Source organism: Anguilla anguilla, chromosome 14, assembly GCF_013347855.1.
Source record: "Anguilla anguilla isolate fAngAng1 chromosome 14, fAngAng1.pri, whole genome shotgun sequence".
NCBI lineage: Eukaryota > Metazoa > Chordata > Actinopteri > Anguilliformes > Anguillidae > Anguilla > Anguilla anguilla.
Window position 1 is genome coordinate 24,745,085 of NC_049214.1, and position 12,403 is coordinate 24,757,487.

The window sequence follows — 12,403 nt, forward strand, 5'->3', positions numbered from 1 at the left end:
CCATATATACCAGTATTCAGTTATCCCTCCAATTACATCTCTGCTCATCTTGGCTGCAGTATTTCTGGGTGATTTTGATAGGACGCGCTCTTTGGCTGAGGAAACTGTTGGAGTCTGACACTGTCTATCCGAACTGTAACTGAAATATAATACTGTGCTTAACGCAGCTCCTCTGTTGTGAACCTTAATCATGACTTAATCATGGTCTCTGAGCCCCCTCTCTCTCAGTGTGGTCAGCAGGGTTTACATGATGCTGGATTTAAATGGTTGGGTTCATGCAGTCTGTCTGGAGGAATGTGGGATGGAAATCTTATTTTCACACCTCTAGCTCTAGTGCCTAGGGCTTCTTTCACAGACTGTGCCTCTGCTTTTGAGATCTGGCCTTTTTTTCAGTTATTTTCATACTAGGGTTCTTTTTAAGAAGGTGCCAAATATTTCTCAGATTAACGAAAAAAGTAAGTCAGAGTTTATGAACTTAGTATTATGGGTTTTGAAGCTTTAGTATCTCAGAGGGGACAATTCATTTATTATAATTTCTAAGTATGTTTCTTTTAGTGGACACTATCATTCACAGTTCAATTTATATATCTGTTATATTTATTTGTTGCCCAAAGTAAACCTTCACGATTCCCCGGTTGTGTTCCAATTTTTTATATCGTATAAAAGTTGTCCAGGACACATTGGACACATGGTTTAAAAAAAAAAAACCAAACAAGAAAACTTGTTAGTTATGACTGCGTGGGTCTGTGTTTTATTTGGGGGTGTCTGTATGAGGACGCTGCTGTCACCACGCTTATTTACCCGTGCTCACGGTGATTATTCTTCCCTTCGGGGGGCGTCCCAAATCTTTCCTGCTCCTGCATCTTCGCTCGCTCTCGTACAGTAATGAGGCCCTGTGAAGGAGCCCAGCTCTGGCTCCCTGCTCAAACGAGCCTTTCCTGTATAGCAGGGATGAAAGGATCGTAAGCGGGGAGAGACAGAGGGAGAGAGAGAGAGAGAGAGAGAGACAGAGAGACAATGAGAGAGAGAGAGAGAGAGACAGAGAGAGAGAGAGAGAGAGAAGACAGTGAGAGAGAGAGACAGAGAGAGAGGGAGAGAGAGAGAGAGTCAGAGAGAGAAGGAGACAGTGAGAGAGAGAGAGAGAGACAGAGAGAGAGGGAGAGAGAGAGAGAGAGTCAGAGAGAGAAGGAGACAGTGAGAGAGAGAGAGAGAGAGACACAGAGAGAGAGAGAGGGACTGTTTGTTATGTTGCCGCGGTACAGCAGGCACTCGAGCGCATCTACCTTCCATAAGACACGTTTTTTTTTTTTAGTTTTGCTTTTTTTTTTTTTTTTAGGCGGAGAGTGGGCGCGGGAGCGGAGGAAGCCAGACGTAAAAGAATGATAGCGCGCGCGCGGTGAGGTCCATCAAAGTCAGCGGCCCGGGCCCCACTCGTTTTTCACCTTCTGAAGGGGACCGTACCTGCAGTACACCTGTGAGGTACGCCGGACAAATTGAACGACCATACGTCTTTTTCATATTTCACACCTCAACAGTTTTGTTTGGGAGGGATAGAGGGGCCCCAAGCACCGGGGAGGGTGGGGGGGCAGTGGGGGGTGAGGGGGTGGAGGGGGGGGGGGGATGGCCTGCGTATTACAGGCTATTATACATTTACAATACCCCCCAAAACCATCCAAACCCCTGCACACCATCCTCCAACTCGGCAAAATCGGCTTCCACGGCCGCTAGACTTAGTAATGTCATCTTAAGCCTAATGTGGCCTTTTGATTTATAACATTTATATCAGCTCTTATGTGTTTCTTACTTCGAGTCATTTATGTTGGTAATGCGTCACCAAAAACTTTAAATGCAGTTGGGATGAATCATTGAATCATTCTATGTTTATTTTTAACATAAACATTTCAATTTGACATTGTAAATTGAATGTTTTAGGCATTAATAAGTAACACTTTCTATTTATGGTCCTTCCTAAGACCTGCACAGGTCCTTCATAAGCAGTGCATAAACATTCATAAATGCTCATGTCAATAACTGCAAATCAACATATGGGTGTATGTCATCTTGGTCAAGGTACATAGCCAAGATCCATATCCCTTTATCATTCTATATCATGCCTTTATTGAGTACAAATCTGGCCTCTGTCTCGTGGTGTATCCTTGTAATGGTGAGGTCCCAAGGTGGACCCACTTGTGACAAAATAATTCAAGCTGTTACAAGCAATCGAAAACAGTATTGACAGTAGTATCTGATAGTCAGTTATTTGTATACCGCTGTCTGCGTATTAATTTAGATATTCAACTGCCTTTCGTCGACAGAATTTGAATCCTTGGAAGGAATGTTTCCGCTGATATTCCCTAAAAAAAAAAGAAGAAAAAGAAGAAAAAGAAAAGTCTTTCCTGGAATGACAGTCTCTGTCTCCGGGAGGTAGCCAGGTAATCATCAAGCTGTGATGGCTTTGGATGGAATCAGAGGCCTTTCGATCTTTTGATTGTACTGTCCTCCTTGAAGTGGCCTCGAGCCTCACGGGAGCAGCGGAGTAGAACTGTGATACAATGCGAGTCCTCCGCCCCGCGAGCTCGCGCGGAGTCGCGCCGCCGTCGTCGAGGGCAACGCATCGCGCGTCGCGCTGGACGAACGGCCACGTCACGTAACTTACATCTTACCAAAAAGCTTTAATTTTTTATCAAACGTTTTTTTTTTTTCCTTCTTTTTTTTCTTTATTCTTCTTCTTATGCTAGTCAGGTGTGATTTACTCTCTGGGAAAAAGTGGCTATCCATCATGTGTCATAAACATTGGAGTGGAAAAAGAGTTGATAATACTGCCCATACCCACCCCCCACCCCCAACCAAAAAAAAAAGCAAACAACAAAAGACACTAAATGACAGTTTTGCATTAAACTATAGTGATAATGCAAGAAGTGCTGCTTAGGTCACTTCAGCAGGTTGCATGTCGGTAATGAATCATCGTTACTATTAGCTTTCTGGTGAGTCTCGGGAAACGTGATGAGGAATACGGCACTTCTGTTCCTCCGTCTGCCTCTCCTGAACCGCGGGCTTCCGGGTTCGCTCAGAAACCCGGCTCGATCGCGGTAGAAAATAACCGGCCGAGCGTTAATAGAAGATATTTATATATCTGCTTAAACATCGGGCACAATCAGCCCTCCATTAGCCGATCGATGAGTCGCCACCCGGGAGAGGGGTGCTGACATTTGAGGTTAATGATCATACATCCCGAAATCAATTACGATAGGTCTTCACAGGCTTAATCAGAGAGCTACGCCGGAATAGATTTTTTATGTAAGAGGGTTTAAGCTTTTATCCTCATAATCAGTTATTTGCAAGAAATGCTATTTGTTTGTGTGACTTTTTATACAGTAACTAGCATTCGTTTTACATTAGAACTATTTTTATTGTATAGCTAAACTTTACTAAAAAATCCTGATTGAATTTAAAGCCGCATTGATGTCTCTTTTCACACTTAGATAAGGTCCATATGCTGTACTCTCGGGCTCCACACACACACACATACACACACACACACACACATGCATACGCAAACATGCAAACATGCGCACACACATACTCACACATACGCAAACTTGAAAACACGCTCACAAACACACACACACACATGCATATGCAAACAAGCAAACACGTTCACACGTTCACACACACACACACAGACACATACACACTGACACACACGCACACACATACACACACACACACACAGACACACATACATATGCACACATACAAACACACATACACGCCGTCACACACACACACCCACAGGCACACACACGCACCCACACCCACACAAACACAGAAACACAGAAAAACAGAAATCCATTATGTCTGCCCGTGCCACCTTAAGGCAAATTGTGACACGTACAAACTGTTGCCGGCGGCGACCGCGGGTTTGATTTTCTGCAGCGTGAAGGTTGAGTTGAGTCATTTTGCACCCAATTACACTGCAGTAAATTTGTCGGATGGGTCTTGTCGCGCTGTATCGATCCGCGGTGTCACCTTGAACTTGTTTATTGACACATCGAAGTTGGCGGCTCAATTTACGGAGGCTCTATTATGCCGCTCGTATGATGTCCCCCTGCCAACGCCTGTCACCGTAGATTATGGCCATTTCTCCAGTCCTCCCTTCATCCCTCTCCCCGTCTCTCCCTCGCTCTCAATCACCTGAGATGCACCTGCCAACACTACCTGGCTTCTCCGCTGGACAGATGACGCATCATTAGCGCGTGTCATATAACTCTTGAATCTGATTCCCTCTTTTATTTTTTAAAGTGAAAGGTACTTGTTCAACGAATGGATTTTCGTTTTTCTCGCTACAGCTGTTCGGTCTGAACGGTTTTTCTTGCCTATGAGAAACAACAGTGCTGTGAAGGAACCCTTTTTTTACCCTTAAGTTCCTCATCTCCACTGGATTTAGCTACCGTAGAGCTAATGTAGGGTACAGTGTGCTATAAGTGGGGTGCTTGTAAGGCTAATATAGAGCACTGTTAGCTGGGTGCTAGTGAGGCTAATATTGAGCACTGTAAGTGGGGCTGCTAGTGAGGCTAATGTAGAGTCTACTGCATGCAGGACACTAGTAAGGTTCAATGTCCAGGGTCCGAATGGGCCTCCTGTCTACCATGTCCTAAAAATATGTGCTGTCCACCAAGCACACTGTACTGTTTAGTGCGTAAGTTTTGTACGCAATGGGCAGAATGCAAAAAATATCCTCCACTCTGTTTTCCTGCCTGACTGTGTAAGTGCCGTTAGATGTTCTGCCCTTGTGTAGCCATGCTAACATTTTGTTGTTGTTATCGAAGGAAAACATTCGCGAAGCTGCGCCTCGTTTTCAAAGAGGAGCTGCGCGTGATATTCATGGGACCAAAATGGTTGTTCATTACCTGAAAAGCACACTTCCAAATATACGCAGTAAAACTCTGGGAATAAGTATATCATCCAGGCATTTTAAGTGCACTACATTTAGACATTTACCGACTTAACAACTTTCTCATCCAGCGTACTCAACAAGTATACTCGAAAGTAGGCTAGTGCGCTGATTCGGACATGGCCTACATATCGTCCACTACCATGGGGAAAGGGAAAGAACTTTCAAAATAAAAGCCGAAGACCTGGTTCACCTCTGCCAGGAAGCTCAAACTTGGCTGCAAATGGATCCTTCAAATCAAAAAAGAAATGGTAAACAGGCCACAGCATTACGGTTTTGCCCTTCGAGTTTCAGACTTGAACCATTTAAAAAAAATTTGTGGCCTGGTTCAGAGGGTGTCTCACAATCTTAGACTATTTAGGCGGGAATACTCGAAGTTCCCTCCTAATATGGTCACTGAGCTCATGAAAGGCTGAAGATGACTCATCGTTTTATCCTTACAAAGGGAGGGGGTACAAAGTACTGAAACCAGGGCCGTGAATATTTGTGAATTTTTTTATTTTTTGGGAAATGTATTTATAATTTGAATGTGCTATTCTGGTTGCTTCTGCTGAATCATTGAAGTAGATTTTTTTGCCGCATTTGAGAATTAAAATATATCTCAGTAATGGTATTGTTAGTTTTATACAATTTCTTTGTTAATGTGTATCCAGAGTGTGAGTATTTTTGAAGGTACTACACACACGCACACATACACACACACCCACTTGCATACACACACACACACCCACTTACACACACACACACATACACACACACACTGCGGGTTCTGTTACACTCAGGCGCGAGTTGTACTAATTAATATGGACCTTAGTTTGTAACAGGATCTGATGTCACTTGGGATTTCAAGTGAGCCATCAGTTTGCTGTTTTGCTTTGCCTAATGCTTAGAGTACACACAGAACACACGTAAACAACACTTACAGAAACAATTCTCTGAATTCCAGGGACTCAAGATGAGCTCCAAGTAGAGAGGAACTTTGGGATATCGAGATAAATTTTATGGTACTTTTGCCACCCGAAGCAGAATCTTTTGAACTGCGCGCGGGGTGATTACACTGAAGAGAGAGGAGGGGAGAGACAGAGGATAGTAAAAAGAGACGGATGGAAAAACTGAGAGAGAGAGTGAGAGAATAGGAAAGACAGAGAGAATATATATAGTATAAATAGTATAATGTTGCTGTAGTATAGTATTTAGCAGTTTAATAATTAATAAATGTTATGTTACTGCTGTTGTTGTTGCTGCTTGTTTTTATATTTTATTATTATGGCAGATTTTTGGCAATGTGTATTTTTAAAAATGTCATACCAATAAAGCATTTGTATTTGAATTTTTAAAATTTGAATAGGGGAAAGAGAGAGAGAGAGAGGGAGACAGAGAGAGAGAGGGAGAGGGAGAGGGAGAGAGAGACAGAGAGAGACAGAGACAGAGAGAGAGAGAGGGAGACAGAGAGAGAGAGAGAGGGAGAGGGAGAGAGAGACAGAGAGACAGAGAGAGAGAGAGAGAGAGAGAGAGAGAGGGCAGACCTCATCACTGGAGCCAGTATTCCCGCTACACAAGCCGTCCACTTAGAGGTGACCACAGAGAGCCGGTGTTTACAGCCTCTGCACAGATGCCAGGGCCATTTGCCGGCGAGGAGGTCAGAGATCACCTGTGAATCTTTGATTTCGACACATCCGTCATATTATATGGACTTCATACACTGTGCTGAGGAGACACTGGGGGAAGGGGACTGGGGGGTAGAGTTTCAACAAGAATTAGACTTGACCAGACCCTGTGTGGTGAATGAAGTGGGTAAACTGCTCCTTAAGCACTTATTCTTTATATTATTTTATAAATCGTGTGTGAACACGCTTTTATGCAAAGTAAAAAACAAACATATTGCCCAACATTGTCATAGGAACAGTAACATAATTTCTCTCTCTTTTTCACCCCTGCAAAAGAAATCTAACGTTAATGTTCGTCTACCTCGGTACACAGTGCAGGATAGACTCTTGGAAATGAGGGCCATCTGGTTTTAATAGGCATTTTGGTCACCCAAAGAAGAACAATGTGCCTGATTTAAAACTGTTGTATACTTATCAATGCAGTCAATGTTTCTGTTAATTTAATGTGGGGTGTGAATGAAGCCTGGTGTTAAGATAGTTAAATCACTACTGGCTAATGAGTGTGAATGTGAAACACACTTATTTATCCATCCATTACGGAGGACAAAAACATTTATCAATGCTTTTGTCCTGCATAAGTGTACTCTAACCCCAGATCTCCATCATGAGTGTACTCTAACCCCAAATCACCATCATGAGTGTACACCAACCCCACTCTCCATCATAAGTGTACACTAACCCCAACTCTACATCATGAGTGTACTCTAACCCCAACTCTACATCATGAGTGTGCACTAACCCCAACTCTACATCATGAGTGTACTCTAACCCCAAATCTCCATCATGAGTGTGCACTAACCCCAACTCTACATCATGAGTGTACTCTAACCCCAAATCTCCATCATGAGTGTGCACTAACCCCAACTCTACATCATGAGTGTACTCTAACCCCAAATCTCCATCATGAGTGTACACTAACCCCACTCTCCATCATGAGTGTACTCTAACCCCAGATCTCCATCATGAGTGTACACTAACCCCAACTCTCCATCATGAGTGTACACTAACCCCAAATCTCCATCATGAGTGTACTCTAACCCCCACTCTCCATCATGAGTGTACACTAACCCCACTCTCCATCATGAGTGTACTCTAACCCCAGATCTCCATCATGAGTGTACTCTAACCCCCACTCTCCATCATGAGTGTACACTAACCCCAACTCTCCATCATGAGTGTACACTAACCCCAAATCTCCATCATGAGTGTACACTAACCCCAACTCTCCATCATGAGTGTACACTAACCCCAACTCTCCATCATGAGTGCACACTAACCCCAGATCTCCATCATGAGTGTACACTAACCCCAGATCTCCATCATGAGTGTACTCTAACCCCAACTATACATCATGAGTGTACACTAACCCCACTCTCCATCATGAGTGTACACTAACCCCACTCTCCATCATGAGTGTGCACTAACCCCAACTCTCCTTCATGAGTGCACACTAACCCCACCACGCATCCATGAGTGTACACTAACCCCAACTCTCCTTCATGAGTGTACACTAACCCCAACTCTACATCATGAGTGTGCACTAACCCCACTCTACATCATGAGTGTGCTCTAACCCCACCAAGTCTGCAGTTTTGTGGACTTGTTCCCTCGAGCCAAATTGACTGATTTTGCACACTTCACTTGCAGTTCTCATGGTTTAGACCGCATCACGCCTTGCACCCATATGTATGACAGGCTAGCTCCGCCCCTGGGCGTGACATTTAACAGATCGGTCCACAGGGCAGTTCCCCTCGAATGTACACTAACCCCACCTCTATCTGGCTGGTTCTTTCTACTTCATTCTCAGTCACCCACTCAGGTGATGAAATTTTATTTCCAATTTAATTAAAAAAGTAAGTAATTTATTCAAAGTGGTTGCGCACAGAATGCCTTTGAATCCCTCCTGTTTGTAATAAGCGAAGTGGAAACTAATGCCGCTAAAAATAATCTTTAAATAAGAGAGAAGAAAAAACGTGGTTGGGGGGGTGGAGGGGGGTGGTATGGTAAGATTTAATTTTCGCTTACCCTTTCGGTGAACAGTATTTAATCATCTTATCACTTCTCATTTCTGTAATGGCCTTCTTTTGCTCTTTTGTTTTATTAAAATCATTCCGTTTTAATGTTTTAAAAACTGTCTTTCGTAAGGATTCCCACGTACTTGCTTTTATATATTTTAATATCAACTGATGGTAAGTAAAAATAACAATGAAATCTTTAAAGACGTTTTCAATCTTTTTTTATTATTCAGCAGCCTGCTGGTGTTTTCCGCATTTCAGCCGTTAGCTGCTAGAGGGCGCATGTCTTTAGTTAACCGAGCCACGGAGCTTCGCCTGTCAGAGATTACGCTAAATTAGTAAACAATTACCGGATTACACCGAGCAATTAAATGTGCAGTACAGGCCGCGCACCTACGCACAGCTTTTAAAAAAAAAAAATAAACGCCGGGCTTGTTCACGGTGTAGGCGGAGAGAGGGAGAGACTGTATGGGAGGGAGAGAGAAAGGGAGGGATGGAGGGATGCAGAGATGGACAGCATGAGGCTTTTAGGGGGGGCTGGGGGGGTGTTTGGGGTGGGGTGGGGGGGCTGTGCTTGGCTCTTAGCCCGCTTCCCGCTGAGATAATTTATTTTCTTTATTGAAATGTAGCGTTAGAGAAGCGTGGCCCTAATAAAAGGGGGGGGGCCTGTGAGTGTGTACACAAAGACGGCGACATTAGGGCACAGCTGGGGCGCGGCTCAGCTCCGTGTCGGTGCCACCTGCACCTGGAGCCCGGGCGTTGGCGCGCGCGCTCTCTTCCCCCTGAGTGGGCCTGCAGAACCGGGTCGACCCGACGCCCCATTAGCCGCCTGTCAGGACCGGAGGCGCTGAGGACGGCACGGGAACCGGAGAGGAAGGAGCCAAATGGGGGGGTTTTTTAAAAAGCGGTGCCGTGCGTGAACGCTCGCCGTTTGCCTCTCGTTCGCTGGCTCCGTTTCCCGCCCACACCTTCTCCGCTGGCTACCAGTCGGCGGGACTCGGCCTACGAGTTGGCTCGCTCGTGCCAACGAAAGTAAACGTAACCCCTCGCCGTGAGCGAGCGCGACCAGGTAAAAACCGCGTAGCCGCGCGGTCAGGTGACGCGACGTTAGACCTCCCGGCGCGAATGAAGACGTTTTCTGACGCTTTGTTCTTGGACTCCGAGACGCGGGGAGGTGTTTTCTGGCGTGTTTATTTGTACAGAGAATAGCACCACTTAAGTGAGCCGGGGAATTGGGTTTTACTTAGGCCCAATTATCCACTAAATCCACTGTCTCCTAAATGAGATTATTGCAATACAGTGCGAATGTCTCCCTTTGGGTTCCATTAACTTTGATTACTGCTAATTATTTATTTACAGCTGAAGCCGCGTTATTGTTTCTTACAGAGGAGAAGCCCATTCGTTTGCAGCACCTGGGATCTTCGGCAAACTTTACGGAGATCTCTGACATGTCAGAAGATACAAAGAAATTACGATAGACCCCCCCCTCCCCCAAGTTGGATGTCTACCCACTTTGTGTCTTAATGGAGCAGGAAAGGGAATATCGTGAAAATGTGCTTGTTTTTAATGCCTGTGGATGTGTGCTCTTATCAGGATGATTCTTAAGACACAAAACTGTGTTTGTGCTCCATTATTGGACTGGCAGGCACAGTCCCTTCAGAAGGCATCCATCCCCTGTCTTCCCCTTCACCAACACAATGAATTCCACACATTTATGATGCAAAAAAATATTTTTATGCAACTGAATGGCCTGGCTTAATGGTGCTCCTAGGAAGATTCAAAGCTTCTGAGATCTTTTTACAACCTTCTCCAGCTTTTTGCCTCCTAAGAACATCTTGAAGTTCCACAGGAAATTCCTTCATGATGGCACACCTGACCTGATCTACTCTGAAAGATGCAAGTTCATCTCTTGTAATAAGAGTAAGCATACCTCCATGACTGGCATGTCAGTAAGCCAGCAGGTTACCTGTACTGAGGTGAACATCCAGCACCATTTCATACAGCTCCACTTTGCTCATTCAACTTTAAAGCCATTTTACCCTCTGATTTCCTGGGTATCCATTCTAATATATTAACATTTGGCTTAGAAAAGCAAATTAGAAGTAATCCTAAAGCAGGCAGAGACAAAAATCTGATCATAAAACTTAAGTCATAAAGTAAGATTCTACAGAACTCCGTAGAGACCTTGCAAAATTTAAGTTCATTTTTTGGTCCGTTATCTCAAGATTGCAAGAAAATAAAAATAGTTTTCTCATGATCACAACATATTTATCTAGAGTTCTCAAGTGGGGAATGGAGGGGGTTTAATGGTGGACGGAGGGGGTTTAGTGGAGTATGGAAGGGGTTTAGTGATCAATGGAGGAAGTTTAGTGGAGAATGGAGGGGGTTTAGTGGGGAATGGAGGGGGTTTAGTGGGGAGTAAATGGGGTTTGGTGGTCAATGGGGGGGGTTAGTGGTGGAATGGAGGGGGTTAGTGGTCAATGGGAGGGGTTTAGTGGTGAATGGATGGAGTTTTGTTGGGAATGGAGGGGGTTTAGGGGTTTGTTCACCACGCTGTCTCACCCACCTCCAAAAATGCAAAATTCCTACATTTGTTTCCAAGAGCGGGCTTCCCTTTTGCTCGAAGCTACCGGAGAAAGTCTAATTTCGTTTCAGTTTGTTTTAGGACAGCCTTATAGATGTTTAATTCAGTCCCAGTCCCGTGTAATCAGGTAAAAGGTTTCCCCTGAGGTACGACACGGCCCGGAACGCCAGCCGCTAACAACCTGCCCCTGTAATTGGTCCCCTCCTCACTTAGCGTGTCTGTCTCCTGTCACCCACCCTGGGAATTATTAACTAGTGTAACTTTTTAATGTTTTCCATCTATTTTCTCCTTGGTTTCAAACGGCCATTTGAACAGCCCTTCCGTTGCGAAGCTGTGAAATACAGAACCTCATCCCAATCTCCTCAAGGCGACCTGCCATTATTGTTATTTCATATTTCTCTGAATTTACAGCCGCTGGATATTGAGTACAAAATCCATTATCATTTGTATATTTTAATTATGCAAATGAGACTGCTCAGCTGGCTGGCCAAACCTGCAGGGAAGCCTAACTTCATTTTGAGTGATTACAATTTATCCAGTCGAGTCACTTTAATTGTAACAAGCTAATTACCTTGTTTCATTTAGTTTTAACAATGGCAAAAGAAAAGGGAGCCGTAACAACGCATTAACTTCCTGGCTGCTGACAGACATCGGAATAACAAGGAGGGCATGCGAGGTGTGCGTGTGCGGGCATGGGCGTGTGTGTGTGTGTGTGTGTGTGTGTGTGTGTGAGTGTGCGTGTGAGAGCGGGAGTGTGTGTGTGTGGGCATGGGCGTGTGTGTGTGTGTGTGGGCATGGGCGTGTGTGTGTGTGTGGGCATGGGCGTGTGTGTGTGTGCGTGTGTGGGCATGGGCGTGTGTGTGTGTGTGTGCGTGTGTGGGCATGGGCGTGTGTGTGTGTGCGTGTGTGTGTGTGCGTGTTTGTGTGTGTGTGGGCATGGGTGCGTGCGTGTGCGTGTGTGTGTGTGTGTGTGAGAGCGGGAGTGTTTGTGTTTGTGTTCGTGTGTGTATGTGCGTGTGCATGTGTGTGTGTGAGAGCGGGAGTGTTTTTGTGCGTGTGTGTGCGTGTGTGTGTGAGAGCGGGAGTGTGTGTGCATGTGTGTGTGTGTGTCCATATGAGAGCGGGAGTGTGTGTGTGTGTGTGTGAGTGTGAGAGCGGGAGTGTGTGTGTGTGTGTGTGTGTG

General features: G+C 44.9%; 1 protein-coding gene across 4 annotated transcripts in view; it reads left to right on the plus strand.

Annotated features, from left to right (window-relative positions):
• Nucleotides 1-12,403, plus strand: part of skor2 (SKI family transcriptional corepressor 2) — a 97,160-nt gene that overhangs the window by 51,129 nt on the left and 33,628 nt on the right. Inside the window, exons 2-3 of one of the 4 annotated variants that reach the window (XM_035390165.1) lie at nt 1,337-1,479; nt 2,316-2,432. The exons of the other annotated variants lie outside the window; for them this stretch is intronic. The gene's annotated coding sequence lies outside the window, so the exon portion shown is untranslated. The remainder of the gene's footprint in view (nt 1-1,336; nt 1,480-2,315; nt 2,433-12,403) is intronic. 4 annotated transcript variants of the gene reach the window in all.